The sequence below is a fragment of the Lynx canadensis genome, chromosome C1, assembly GCF_007474595.2.
Source record: "Lynx canadensis isolate LIC74 chromosome C1, mLynCan4.pri.v2, whole genome shotgun sequence".
Classification (NCBI taxonomy): Eukaryota; Metazoa; Chordata; class Mammalia; order Carnivora; family Felidae; genus Lynx; species Lynx canadensis.
This window is the reverse complement of record NC_044310.1, coordinates 27,149,004-27,165,073: the sequence shown is the minus strand read 5'-3', so window position 1 is coordinate 27,165,073 and position 16,070 is coordinate 27,149,004.

Here is a 16,070-nt window from a genome sequence, read left to right as displayed (position 1 = left end):
CCGCCGCCGCCGCTGCCAGCGGGAGCGGGAGCGGGAGCGGGAGCCAGCGCGCGCGCCCGCCGGGCGGGGAGGGGGCGCGGGGCGCGCGCGGCCCAGGGTCCCGGCTCGCGGAGGGGTCGTGCGCGGCCCCGGGCGCCGGGTCCACCGAGCCCGGCGGGGGGGCGGGGCGGGGTGGGGCGGGGGCGGGCGCGCGTCCGGAGGGGGCAGTGCCCCGAGGACGTGTCGGATGCGCGCATGCCCGCCCGCACTGCCCTGTCGTCCAGGGCGGCCAGGCCCTGGACCTGGCTTCGCACCGTGGTCCCAGAGCCACCCGGCAAACAGTGCCCCGCAAAAGACCGGGATTCCAGAGCCCACTGATAAGCAGACACAGTTCTTTACTTCTGGGGGTGGTAAGTGTCCTATGATTCACGTCAGGCACCTCTCCTTCCTCTCACCTCGGACCCCTTCTTTCTCCTCTGTCTCCTCTTTCTCCACTGTCCTGGGACAGAGAACACCAGGGTAGCACAGATGCAGTACTTTTCCTCCATTGCTTCATCTTAATCACACTCCCAAGTTGCCCTCCCCATGCAGCCCGAAAGCACCCGGGAATGGACCATGATGCATGGTGCATTCTCTTGCTGGCCCCCCACCCCAAGCACCTCTGGTTAGCAAGCCTCCTCGTAGCAGCCAAGAGCCAAGGGAGCAACACCCAGTCCAGGGCAACATGGCCAGCCCAGCAGGACCAGCGCCTTTGGGGCCTTTAGCTGGAACTTTGAGTTGGATGGAGAGCACAGCACTTATAGGCCGAGAAGCAGTTTCTAGCCAGCAGAACAAGGGAGCCGTCCGCTCACCCGTTAAAAAGATACAATGTGTATGTGCTGTATTAGCTTGCTAGCGCTGCCATCACAAAGTACCACAGACTGAGTGGCTTAAACACTTAAGTTAATTTTCTCCCAGTTCTGGAGGCTGGACGTCCAAGATCAAGGATTGGTTTCTTCTGAGATCTCTCCTTTTTGCTTGTAGATGACCGTCTTCTCGTTTTCTTCACATGGTCTTCCCTCTGTATATGTCTATGTCAAAATGCCCTCTTCCTGTAAGGACACCAGTCCGGCTGGATTAGGGCCCAATTTACAGACTTCGTTTTAACTTAATTACCCCTTTAAAGACCTCATCTCTAAATACAGTCACATTCTGAGATAGTACGGGTAAGGATTTCAACATATGAATTTTGAGGGGAACACGGGTCAGCTCATAACATGTAAAATGAGATATTCATTTGAGCACCTACCATGTGCAGCCAAACAACCAGGTAACTATCACATGTAATGATTAAAAATGTTAGGGGCACACCATGGCCAGGCACTGTATTGTGGACTTTATGCATCATTTAATCTTCACAACCACCTATAAGGTAGGTATTTTTAAGGAAGGTATTTGTACAGATGAGGGAACTGAAGCTAAGGGAAGATAAGGAAGTCAGTGTCTGCATCATATGATGCGGCAGTGGAGGATGGAAAAATTGGAATTCTAAATTCTGCGTTCTAGTTCTAGCTGCTTCCACCCCTGACTGGCTATGGAAGTGGAACTTTTAATTGAGTGACTAGATTTTACAGTAACTGATAACGTATGTATTCCAAGTTATTTCCATAGCCCCATGCTACTTCTCTGCTAAACCAGATATTAACTGGAAACAGTAATAGAAGACGGCAAGTTTAAAGACGAGGAAGTGTTCACTAAATAAGCAGACTGGTTTACAGTTAAGAGGATAAAAAAAAACCAACTGGAGGTCAGTCTTTGAGTTAAAGCTAGTAGCCACCTCCCTTTTTCTCCATTCCAGGCTAAATTCCTCCCATAGTTTAAACAGTGCTGGTGGCTTCCAGCCTGAGTTGGGTCTGACTTTCCCTCTTGCATTTCCTAACAAATTTCCCCCATGTTCTATTTGATACCCGGAGCAAAGACAATATAGCTTGTTTCCTGTACCAAAAATAGCCTCGGAAACCAGAGTGTGAAATGTATTGACCCTTCAGTTTCGGTTGGAGCTGCAAAACCTCAGTCCCTGTGTCTCAGTCTGTCATTCTTGACCACTCTGATCATCTACATTCTCATTTCCAAACTCACTCTCGCACCCACTGCTCCCTTTCCCAAGACCCTTCTGACTGAGCCCTCCCACACCAAAAGTCTGTAGTCAGTAACTCCCCTGAGCCTTGGCCTGTTCAGCAAGCCCTCCCTCCACTTCCTGCTGTGGCTCAGAATAAGCCAGGCCCCAAAATACCACTTCCCCCTCAGCTCTTTCTGATGGTGGTTACTCATTCTCCCACACCCCACACATCTATAGGATAGGGTGGGGGGTGGGTAGAGAATTTGCCCCCACTGCCCCAAACCTTGAATTTTCATTCTCATATTAAAACCACTTGCTGGGCACCTGGGTGCCTCAGTCGGTTAAGTGTCCAACTCTTGATTCAGCTCCGGTCATGGTCTCACGGTTCAAAGGATCAAGTCCTGAGTCGGGGTTTGGATTCTCTCTCTCTCTCTCTCAAATAAATAAATAAAAATAAATAAATAAATAAATAAATAAATAAATAAATAAATAAATAAAGATTTTAAAAACAAAACAAATGAAAAAAGAAACTTGCCATTTGGCCTAACCACCATAGGGCCTCCCTTGGTGGTATAATTAATTTAGCTGCTGGTTTTATGTTCAGTCCAGGATTAGCTACCATTATTATAAATCCTTGAAGGCAGGGCTTAAGCCTTATTTGGGTATTCAGGTTTGTGTCTCTGTTACTTAACACATTATCTGGCACCAAGTGCCTACTCAGGGAAATTTATGGGATGAATGAATGAATGATCAAGTAATGTATAAACAGCAGGAGCTAGACATACTCCAATGGAGGGGCCTCAGTGAAAACCTCTGGGTGAACTTCCAGCTTCTTCAGAGCACATATTTTCAAATCTGATGATCCTGGGTTCAAATCTCAGTGCAACAACATACTAGCTCCAAGTACCTGGGACAGTCCTTTCACCTACTGCTGAAGGAGTCAGTAAGGAGGAAGTTAAATCATATATATGCATGTTCCTGTGTGTCTGGCACAGAGTAAGTCCCCAATAGTCACTAATGTTTTCTTCCCTTCTTTCCCAACCCACCCACTCCCTGCTCAGCTAAAAGCTGCTCCCTGCCACTGTCTCCCTGTCCTTTGAGAGACAGAGAACCCAAGGTCTCAGCTCAGTCCAAGAGAGGGGAGCAAAACTGTCAGGGACTGAGCATCTTTACACATCTTGTACCTGGGCCACCAGAGGACAGGGACTTGGCTCACCCATCCCAGGGTGAGAGCCAGAACATGCTCACTCGAGGTTTATGAGTGAAACTAAACCTCTCGAATGTGTCAATGCTTCCCTGAGACCAGATCGAGCCAGAGGGAGCCTTGCTAGTGGACACTGTCAGAAGGCAGGGCTCCAGCCCACAGCACTGCTTGTGACACTCCAACCCTTGTCTGGGCCGCTGCTCTCTTTTGATGTTTTGACTCCCTGGCCTCTCCTCACAGAACACTCCACAAGTCTGGAGCTTAGAAGTTGGGGAGGAGCTTCTTGGCAATTGATCAAGGGCTTTCATTCTTCTTTAGCTGGGGAACCCCTTATTCAAACAAAGATCTCAAGTGGGAGCTGAAGTGGAGCCACTTGGCTGAGGAGAGGAACCTGCATTGGACACTACTGAACCAGATAGCTTGCCAAGAGACACCACCTGGCATCCAAATGGAATTTCTGCCCACCTGCTCCTCCTCCATTGGCAGCCTTTTGCATTTTTTTTATTGGGATAAAATTCACATACTATACAATTTGCCATTTTAAAGTGTAAAATTCAGTGGTTTTTAGTGTACTCACAAGGTTGTGCAATCATCACCGCTATTTAATTCCAGCACATTTTCATCATCCAAAAAGAAACCCTATACCCGTTAGGAATCACTCCCCCTTCCTTCCTCTTCCCAGTCCCTGGCAACCACTAATTTACTTTCTGTCTATGGATTTTCCTGTTCTGGACATTGCATATAAATGGAATCATACAATATGTGCTCTTTTGAATCTAGTCTCTTTCACTTACCATAGTGTTTTCAAGGTTTATCCATACATCAATACTTCATTGCTTTTAAGGCAAATCTGTATTTCAAAGAACCTTTCTCTGCAGTAGATTTTGCAGTTACACTTGAAAATTGTTAACTTTTTTGGCAGCTCAATAGGAAAGTTCAACTTTTTTTTTTTTCACGTAAACTGCTCGCTTATTAGCATTGGTACTGCAACATAACAGTTTCCAGAAGATATGCTGAGCTGCACAGAGGTGGCAGAATGAGGCAAGGCTCAGGTGCATGAATGCTGGGCTCCCATTTCTTCCACCTGTTCTTGTAGTTGTCCCACTTGGCTGAGAAGCCCTGGGTCGGGCTGACCTTCATGTCAGGCATCCGAGAACTCAACATTTTTTTTTTTTTTTTATGAAATTTATTGACAAATTGGTTTCCATACAACACCCAGTGCTCATCCCAAAAGGTGCCCTCCTCAATACCCATCATCCACCCTCCCCTCCCTCCCACCCCCCATCAACCCTCAGTTTGTTCTCAGTTTTTAACAGTCTCTTATGCTTTGGCTCTCTCCCACTCTAACCTCTTTTTTTTTTTTTTTTTTCCTTCCCGAACTCAACATTTTAAACATGGTTGCACTGGAAAATTTGACAAGACTTTTACTTAGCACTTAAAAATATGTATAAATGTACATAAGACAAACCTAATAAGTATGACCTGGGGAAATGGTCAGAAGTTGTGTTGTGTTTTTGGCTTTGAGAGTAACAAGTGACTAGAATCTGCCATGACAACAGGCTTTCAAAAGACCCTTAAAAAGACACCGTCTCAACCATGGTGTTAGCACCAGCCAGCTCTCGGTACATTTGCTAGCTTGTAGTTTTCTAGGACTGAGTAAACTTCTTTAAAAAGTGGGGGTCTGGGGGCGCCTGGGTGGCGCAGTCGGTTAAGCATCCGACTTCAGCCAGGTCACGATCTCGCGGTCCGTGAGTTCGAGCCCCGCGTCGGGCTCTGGGCTGATGGCTCAGAGCCTGGAGCCTGTTTCCGATTCTGTGTCTCCCTCTCTCTCTGCCCCTCCCCCGTTCATGCTCTGTCTCTCGCTGTCCCAAAAATAAATAAACGTTGAAAAAAAAAAAGTGGGGGTCTGGGGCGCCTGGGTGGCGCAGTCGGTTAAGCATCCGACTTCAGCCAGGTCACGATCTCGCGGTCCGTGAGTTCGAGCCCCGCGTCGGGCTCTGGGCTGATGGCTCAGAGCCTGGAGCCTGTTTCCGATTCTGTGTCTCCCTCTCTCTCTACCCCTCCCCCGTTCATGCTCTGTCTCTCTCTGTCCCAAAAATAAATAAACGTTGAAAAAAAAAATTTAAAAAGTGGGGGTCTGGTTTGTAACTTTCCTTGTACTTAATTTGGTCATAGTCTTTTCCACAAACCACCATCTACTTTGTGAACACTCATCTTCTATTTCGTAAATTATGAACTGGTATAAATTTGTAGAGTTCATGTATATTGATTGTGGCAAAGTTGGAAATATTTCTGAATTTTGGATTGGAAATTTTTCTTCTCTTTATAATAAATTGTTTCTTATCTTGGCATTAAAAATACTTCATTGCTTTTAATGCTGAATAATATTCCATTGTATGTATGCACCATATTTTGTTGATTTATTCATCAGTTGATGGACATTTGGATTGTTTTCATTTTTTTGGGTATAATAATGCTGCTATGAACACCCGTTACAAGTTTTTATATGGATACGTATAAGTTTTATGTAGATATATAAATTTCAATTCTTCTGGGTATGTACCTGGGAGTAGAATTGCTGGGTTATATGATAACTGTATGTTTGACTTTTTGAGGAAATGTTTTCCACAGTGGCTACACTATTTTATATTCCCATCAGAAATAAGTGAGGGCTCTAATTCTCCACATTCTTGCCAATATTTGTTATTTTCACATTTAAAAAATTATACCTATCTTTGTGGGTAGGAAGTAGTATCTCATTGTGTATTTGGTTTGTGTTTCCCTAAGGAGTAATGGCATTGAGTATCTGTTTATGTGCTTATGGGCCATTTGTATAACTTCTTTGGAGAAATGTTGATTCAAATCTTCTTTTTTTAACTGAGTTATTTATCTTTCTTCTTATTGAGTTGTAAGAGTCCTTTATACATTTTAAGTCTTAAAAAAATTTTTTTTAATGTTTATTCATCTCTGAGAGACAGAGACAGAGCATGAGAAGGGAGGGGCAGAGAAATAGAGAGATAGAGAATCCGAAGCAGGCTTCAGGCTCTGAGCTGTCAGCACAGAGCCCGACATGGGGCTCAAACCCACAAACCGAACTGTGAGATCATGACCTGAGCCAAAGTCAGATGCTTAACCGACTGAGCCATGCAGGCACCCCTAGATCTTTTTTTTAAGTCTGTTTATTTTGAGAGAGAGAAAGGGTGCATGTGCACATGTGCAGGGGAAGGACAAGGAGAAAGTGAGAGAGAGAATCCCAAGCAGGCTCTGTGCTGTCAGCACAGAGCTCAATGCAGGGCTCAAACTCACAAACCTTGAGATCATGACCTGAGCCAAAATTAAGAGTCAGATACTTAATCGACTGAGCCACCTAGGCACCCCTATACGTTTTAGATCTAAATCCCTTATCAAATATATGATTTCCAAAACTTTTCTCCCATATTGTGGGATGTCATTGCATTCTCTTTTATGGTGCTCACAGAAGTTTTTAATTTAGACAAAGTCCAATTTTTCTTTGTGCTTTTTTGTTATCATATCTAAGAAACCTAATCTAAAGTCATGAAGATTTATTCCTGTGTTGTCTTTTAAGTGTTTTAGAGTTTTAGCTCTTACATTTAGGACTTTGATCTCTTTGGAGTTTACTTTTGTATATGGTGGGAGGTAGGGTTGAGATTCTTTCTTTTGCATATGGACACCCAGTTGGTCAAGTACTATTTGTTTAAGACTGTTCTTTCCCTCATGGTCTAGCACACTAGTCAAAATCAATCAAATGCAAATGTAGGGCTTTATTTTGGGGCTTTCAATTCTATTTTGTCAATCTTTGTGTTTTGTTATGCTAGTATCACACTGTCTTGATTACTGTAGCTTTGTAGTTTGGAAATCAGGAAGTGTCAGTCCTCCAACTTTGTTCTTTTTCAAGATTGTTTCGGCTCTTCTGGGTCTCATGCATTTCCAGATGAAATTTAGGATCAGTTTGTCCACATCTGCAAAAAACAAAAAAACAAAAAAACAAAAAAAAAAGCAGTTGGAATTTTGATAGGGATTGCATTCAATATGTAGATTAATTTGGGGATTATTGCCATTTTAATAATATTAAATCATCTAATCCATTAACAAAGGATATATTTTCATTTATTTAGGTCTTCCTTAATTTCTTTCAACAATATTTTGTAGTTTTCAGAGTGAAAATTTTATACTTGTTTGGTTGATTTTACTCCTATTTTATTCTAGTGTAAGTGGAATTGTCTTCTTAATTTCATTCTTGGATTACTCATTGCTAATGTGTAGAAATACAATTGAGGGGCAGGGACCTGGCTGGCTCAGTCAGAAGAGCTTGTGACTCCTGATCGTGGGGTCATGAGTTTGAGCCCTATGTCAGATGTAGTGACTACTTAAAATAAATAAAATTTTACAAAAGAAATACAATTTATTTTTATATTAATCTTGTGTCTACAACCTTACAGAGTTTGTTTATTGCCTCTAGCAGTTAATTTGTGTTGGGGGGGGGATTTTTTAGCATCTTCTATATATAAGATCATGTTATCTGCAAATAGAGATAGTTTTACTTTCTCTTTTCCAATATGGATGCTTTTTCTTTTATCTTCTTGCTTAATTGCCCTAAACCTCTAGTACAATGTTGAATAGAAGTGGCTTTTTTTTTTTCAACAAACTGATGGTTACCAGAAGGGAGGTGGGTGGGGAGATGGGGGAAATAGGTGATGGGGATGAAGGAGTGCACTTGTTTTGATGAGCTTGGAGTATTGTATAGAAATGTTGAATCACTATATTGTACACCTGAAACTAACATTACACTGTATACTAACTGGAATTTGAATAAAAACTTTTTTAAAAAGTTGCCCTCTTTTCTATTTTGCAGGCAGCTTTCTACATATTCATGGTCTAGGGCCAGGAATAGAGAGACTTGGCAACTATATTTGATCTTGCCATCTCTGTCAATGAGCTGGCATAGCTACCAAGGAGAGCAGAACATGAGGCTTTGACAAACAAATCAGCTAATATGTTTGCTTTTACTTTCAGCCTTTATTTCCCCTACACTTTTGAACTGGGACATTTGACTTTGTTTCACTCTCTTCTTTAAGATGAAATAAAGGGAATGAATTAGGGAATTCAGATTTGAATTTCAGCTCTATATTGTAATTTTCAAATTTCAAGTCTATAGGCCACCTGACATTGAGTAAGTCACCTTATCTCTCTGAGCCTCAGCTTTCTCATCTGTGAAACGGAGATGACACTAACTGTTTCATAGGGTTATTTAGAGGATCAAAGAAGATAATGAATGGAAAGCACCTCACACAGTGCCTGGCACTTAGGGCTCAAAAAATGCCCAATCCTTTTGACTTTCTCCCCAGCCCTGAACAAGCCTTCTTTAACCTACAAGTTGGGAAAAATTATTAATTTATTATTTTTTAATGTTTATTTTTGAGAGAGAGAGAGAGAAAGAGAGAGAGAGAGAGAGAGACGGACAGAGCATGAGCAGGGGAGGGGCAGAGAGAGAGGGAGACACAGAATCTGAAGCAGGCTCCAAGCTGTCAACACAGCCGGATGCGGGGCTCGAACTCCCAAAATGGGGAACTGTGACCTGAGCTGGAGTTGGATGCTCTACCAACTGAGCCACCCAGGCACCCTAAAAATTATTAATTTAAAAAAGACTTTTCTAATGCCTAGACTTATCCAAAGGGAGGGGTTTTCAGGAAGTAGTGAGCTCTAGACTCTGAGAGTATTGAAGCAAGTTTGAAATGATGAAAAGGTAAGGTCAGATGACTTTTATGGTTCTTTAGAGTCTATTAAGTTAATATGAAAATATTCATTGACTTATATGTTACTGAGGTTTTTTTTTTTAAGTTTATTTATTTATTTTGAGAGAGAGAGAGAAAGCACGAGTTGGGAGAGGGGCAGAGAGAGAGAGGGAGAGAGAGAATCTGAAGAAGAATCTGTCAGTGCAGAGCCCAATGTGGGGCTCAAACTCACGAACTATGAGATAATGACCTGAGCTGAAGTTGGCCACTTAAGTGACTGAGCCACCCAGTGCCCTGACTTACATGTTACTGAGTTTTTTAGCAAATATTTATTGAGTATTTGCCATATGCCAAACCCTAGGTGGGCTAGGTAATGAAGACACAAGGATGAGCCAGAATAGCGGGCTTCCCTAGACTATTCATGCAGCTCATTGTCTAGAAGTGAGACTAACAATGAAAAGAAAATAAACCAAAAGAATAAGATAATTACAAATAATGACAAGAGTTGAATAAATAAAGAAAATGAGATAAAGTACCTAGGGGAGACCATTTTAGAGAAAGGAGGGATAGCCTCTCTGACACAGTGACATTTCAGCTGAGAACTTGTGGTGGTTTTAAAATATGGCCACAAATGCTTTGACCTTTCACCTATTAAGAGGTGGGGTCTGTGTCCCCTCCCTTTGAATATGAGCATGCTTGTGACCACTTTGACCAACAGAGAACTGCAGAATTTAAAAAAAAATTTTTTTAACGTTTATTTATTTTTGAGACAGAGAGAGACAGAGCATGAACGGGGGAGGGTCAGAGAGAGGGAGACACAGAATCTGAAACAGGCTCCAGGCTCTGAGCTGTCAGCACAGAGCCCGACGCGGGGCTCGAACTCACGGACTGCGAGATCATGACCTGAGCCGAAGTCGGCCGCTTAACCGACTGAGCCAGCCAGGCGTCCCAAGAACTGCAGAAATGATGCCATGTAGCTTCCATGGCCAGGTCATAAGCAGTCATGCAGTTTGTACCTCGCTTGTTGGAGCCCTGTCTCATAGCCCAGAGCTGCTATACAGGAAGTCTGACTACCCTGAGGCCATCACGTCGGAGAGGCCATGTGTAGGTGTTCCAGTTGACTGTCCCAGCTAACACCAGCTTTCTAGGTATTCCTGCTGAAGTGCCAGACATAAGTAAAAAACCCTTCAGATGATTCCAGCTACCTGCCATTTGAGTCACTCCTATATATTTGAGTCTTGCTACATGAGGCTCCAGAATACAGAAAAACATTTCCACTATTATTTCTTTTTTTTTTTAAGTAAATTTTATGTCCAATGTGGGGTTTGAACTCACAACCCTGAGATCAAGAGTTGCATGCTATATTGACTGAGCCAGCCAGGTGCCCTCCACTGTTATTTTTCTGAATTCTTGACCCATAGAATTCATGAGCATAATAGAATGGTTGCCTTTTTTAAAAAAATTGAGATAGAATTGGCATAGAACATTATATTAGTTTTAGGTGTACAACATGTTTTCAATATTTGTATATATTGCAAAATAATCACCACAATAAGTCTAGTTAACATCTGTGACCACACATTGTTACAATTTTTTTCTTGTGATGAGAACTTTTAAGATCTACTCCCTTAGCAACTTTCAAATATATAGTATAATGTTATTTGTTATTTATTTATTTATTTGAGAGAGAGCGTGTGCACATAAGCAGAGAGAAGGGTCAAGAAAGAGAGAGAATCTTAAGCAGATTCCACACTCCGCATGGAGCCTAATGTGGGACTCGATCCCATGATCCTGGGATCATGACCTGAGCCAAAATCAAGAGTCATACCTTCAACCAACTGAGCCACCCAGGTGCCTCTAAATATACAGTATAATATTATTAACTGTAATCACCATGCTGCACATTATATCCTCAGGACTTATTTATTTTATAAATGGGATTTGGGACCTTTTGACCCCCTTCACCCATTTCACACTCCTCCCTAACTCCTGCCTCTGGCAAGCACCAATCTATCTATTCTCTGTATCTACAGTTTCTTGTTTTAGTTTGTCTGACTGTTTTAGATGCCACATATAAGTGAAATCATACAGTATTTGTCCTTCTGACTTATTTCACTTAGCATAATGCCCTCAAGGTCCATCCATGTTATTGCAAACAGCAAGATTTTTTATAGGCTGAATAATATTCCACTGTATATATACACAACACATTTTCTTTATTCATTCATCCATCAATGGACACTTAGATTGCTTCCATTTCTTGACGATTATAAATAATGCTGCAATGAATGTGAAGGTGTGTGTGCATATATCTTTTTGAGTTAGTGTTTTCATTTCCTTCAGATAAATACCCAAAAGTGGGTTTGCTGGATTGTATATTTCTACTTTTAATTTTTTGAGTAACCTCATTACTGGTTTCCCTAATGGCCGCACCAATTTGCATTCCCACAACAGTGCACAAAGTTTTACTTTTCTCCACATCCTCACCAACACTTGTTATGAAATGGTTGTTTCATTATGCCATTAACTTTTGGGGTGATTTGATACCCAGCCATAGATAACTATGACAGCAACAGATAAGTCTCTTTTCCTTTCCTTTCCCAACTCTAAATCTCATTCCTACAAGTAAAAATGAGTGAAGACATGACCTAAGGGTTGTACAGAGAAGGAGGAAAAGGAAGACAGTAAAGATCAGAGGAAAATGTAAAATGTGGAGGAAGAAGTTGAGGAGGAACATGAAGAGGAAGAGGAAGAGCATGAAGAGGAAAAGAATAGGAGGAAGAAAAGCCCCTACAATATCAAAGCAATGTGTGGGGTGCAGGTGGTGGTAGAGAGAAGACAATTAGATTCTCTTCTTGAAGCTGTAGCTAGTGGGAAATATTGAAGGAAGGAACCCTGCCTCATTTATTTCTGCATCCTTAATATTTAGCACATGGCATAAGACCTTTGTACTTGTAGGCTGGGACAATTAACTGGAGCATCTACACACAGCCTCTCCAGCATGGTGGCCTCAGGATAATCAGATTTCTGACATAGCTGCTCAGAGCTCCCACACAGTGTTCCAGTGAGCAAAGTGGAAGTTGCGTGGCCTTTTATGACTCGGCCTCAGAAGTCATATAGTTCCACCATATTCTATTGGCCAAAGTGGTCACAAGCCCACTCATATTCAAGGAGAGGGGATGTAGACCCTACCTCTCAGTGAAAATGATGTCAAAGAATTTATTGTTATACTTTAAAATCATCATAGTAGCCATGGTTAAGTAGCTTGGAGGGAGAGGAAGAAAACTGAATGCTAGGAGATTAGAGATGTTTTAGTGCCTAGCTTCTCTTCTAGTTAGCCTGTCTGGGAAAGGAAGATATTCTACTAAAATGAGAGGGGAAGGAGTACCTGGCTGGATCAGTCATGGAGCATGTGACTCTTGATCTTGGGGTTGTGAGTTCGAGTCCTATGTTGGGCTTAGAGCTTAAAAAAAAAAAAAAGTCCTATTTTGGATCTGTTTAATTTGAAATTCCAATTAGTTACCTGAAAGGGGCTGTCAAAGAGGCAATAGTATATTGAAATCTGGAGTTTAGAGGCCTGGTCTGGGCTGAAGATATAAAGTTGGAAGCCAATTTAAAGAGGATTACTCACTGGACATTTGTTAAAGATGGAAGGTAGATTTTATTCAAGACTATTGCAACAAGGGAGAGAGTCTGAGCTCAACTTTGAATACAGCAAAGACAGCCCGGGATTTACAGCCAATGAAAGTATGGGGGTCAATTTTACTAAGAGGAAGCATCAAGGGTAGGGGGATTCTTGATAAACTGGCTTAACAGGATTCTTACTAAAGACAAGCCTAGGACTTAGACAAAAGTGTGATATGAGAACTTGATCAGGTATCAGGGGTGGGAGGATTCTCACTAAACTGATTTAGCAGTATTCTTGCTAAAACTAGGCAGGCTGAGAATAGGGCCCAAGGATGAGGCCTAGTCAAAAGAGGATTCAGAGGAGACTGTCTAAATCTTGATCAAGGATAGAGTCTTTGTCAGCCATCAGGTGTTGAAAACCAAACTACTTGGAGGGGCAGCTGGCTCAGTGGATGGAGCATTCAACTCTTGGTCTGGGGGTTATAAGCTCAAGCCCCACGATGGGCATAGAACTTACTTAAAAAAGGAAAGGAAAGGAAAGAAAATAAGAGAAGGAAGAGAAGAGAAGAGGAAAATAAAAACAAAAGAAAAGAAAAGAAAAGAAAAGAAAAGAAAAGAGAAAAAAGAAAAAAAACCACTGGAACTGGATGAGATCACCAAAGGAGTGAGAGGACAAGAAGGCAGAGAATGGAGTTCTGAGTCACCCCAAGATTTAGAGGTTGGCTTAACAAGAAGAAGCAAAGGAGACTGAGAAGCATCAGCCAATGAGGTAGAAGCAAATGAGGAGAGTGGTATATTATCAAGCTAAGAAAAGGTGTTTCAAGAAGGAAGTGGTTAACCATGTTGAAAACTTCATAGAGGTCAATTAAGATGAGAACAAAAGAGAAGTGAATTTGGCAAACTAGAGGTCAATGATAGCTTTGACAAGAGCAATTTCAGCGGAGTGCAGAGGCTAAAAAGTTGGTTGGATCATTATCAAAGGTTAAGAAGCAGAGAAAGCAACTATAGACAACCTTTCCATAAGTTTTGTTATGAGTAGGAGTAAGTGGAATGTTAGCTAAAGTGAGATATGCTGTCAAGGGTGTGTTTTGCTTGTATTTATGTGTATTTTAAGATGAGAGGTCCTAAGGCATATGAATTTGGTGATGGAAATGATCCAGTAGAGAAGGAGAAATTGATGATACAGCAGAGAGAAGGAATTTGATCCTTGGGAAAGCAGAAGGATGTAGGATAAGAGTGTAGGCCCAGGTGAAAAAGCAAAGAATATGGATTGTAATACAGATCAGAACAGTTGGTAGAGGGGTGCCTGGGTGGCTCAGTTGGTTAAGCCTCCGACTCTTGATTTCGGCTCAGTTCGTGATCTGGCAGTTTGTGAGTTCGAGCCCTATATTGGGCTCCACACTGAGAGTGCAAAGCCTGCTTGGGATTCTCTCTCTTCCCCTTCCCCGCTCACACACATGCACACACTCTCTCTCAAATAAGTAAATAAACTTTTTAAAAAGTAAAAAAAAAAAAAAAAAGAAACGTTGATAGATTAGGTGGGAGGAGGATGAATCTCAATGAATTACAAATTAAAGTCATATGAAAGTGAAGGGGGATCAGGTATGTTGAAGGTTTGAAGGGAGAAGAAAAGGTCATATTGGACAGTGGGAAAGCAAAACTATCAGCGGAATATTGCAGAATTGCTGGACTGTACTGAGTCTCATTTAAGGTTTGTAGTCAGAAATTTCACTTGAAAAACAAACTCCAGTTTCTGCAGCCATGTCCTGCTGCTCGGGAGCAGACATGGACTACTCGGTTAGTTGGGTTTAGGAGGATTTGGAGTTCTGTCAGTGAGTGTAATGAAGAGAAAGTGACAAGAGAATTATGAGTATTTACAATATTGTGATTGCAATGATGTACCATGGAATCTAGAGTGGAAAAGAACATGAGGAGAGTGGGATAATTACTGAAAAGTGATGATGTTGATGGATCAGGGGACTCCATGAGGTTCTGATTCAACACTAGGAGATGTATATTGATTTCATTCTCTACATAGTGGAATAAAGGAGAAAAGTCATACAATTATCACAAGAGATGCTGAAAAAGCATTCATTAAAATCCCACACTCCTGTTAACACACACACACACACACACACACACACACACACACACACACACGGGCAAGTGGGGGAGGGGCAGAGAGAGAGGGAGACACAGAATCTGAAGCAGGCTCCACTCTCTGAGCTGTCAGCACAGAGCCCGATGTGGGCCTCAAACCCACCAACCACAAGATCATGACCTGAGCCGAAGTCGGACAATTAACTGACTGAGCCACATAGGCGCCCCAAGAAGGAGATTTTCTAAATGAGTTAGTAAATATAACTAAATGAGTTTACATATGAAGCACTTTCAACAGTAACTATCACAAATATATGGTAACTTGTGCTATTGTTATTATCTTTCCACAATGTGATAAAAAGTACCTACCAGAAACCAAAGGCAAACATTATACTTATAGTGGAGGTTTCCCATAAGATGACCTCTATAAAGGCAATCATCCAGAGTTAAATAGGTATGTAAATATTATATACAGACGTATTCTATTAAATCAAATGCTTTATATTAAATGCAAGTGCCTCCTATTAAGTTGAACATGTTACTGTAATATGCACAAACTGTGTTAATCATTTAAGGAAGGGGTTTAAAGAGTAACTAAGAAAGTATTTGGGCAGGTCCTTAGTCTCCATGAAACTCACCTCAAGTCAACTGTTAACATCTTGTTCCTCTGGTTAGGACGTTTCTATGGGACCAAGGGGGGTCAGCTGCAGAATATCTCTTCTATGATGTCTTGCTATCTGTTGAAGAAAGCAACTCTAAGTCAACAATTTGTTTAGATAATACATTCATGCTTCTGATAATTGAGTCTACCTATGAAATTACCTATCACAATAAAAATGGCAAACCCCACTAAATTAAAGAACAAGAAAAGCATGCCAATGATCATCTCTACTAGTCAATATCATATTGGAGTACTTAACTATTGCTGAGAGACAAGAAAAGATGAGGTATAAAAGTTGGAAAAAAGACACAATACAAGCATTTTTTAATTAAGAAAATTTTAATATTTATTTATTTTTGAGTGACAGAGAGAGACAGAGTACGAGAGGTGGAGGGGCAGAGAGAGAGGGAGACACAGAATCCAAAGCAGGCTCCAGGCTCCGAGCTGTCAGCACAGAGCCAGATGCAGGGCCCAAACCTATGAACCATGAGATCATGCTCTGAGCCAGTGTTGGAGGCTTAACTGACTGAGCCACCCAGGTGCCCCAATACAAGCATTATTTCAAGATGGGAGATAGTGCCTACAAAATCTAAGTGAACCAACTGAAAAATAACTAGAATTAATAAAAGAGTTAATAATATGGTTATA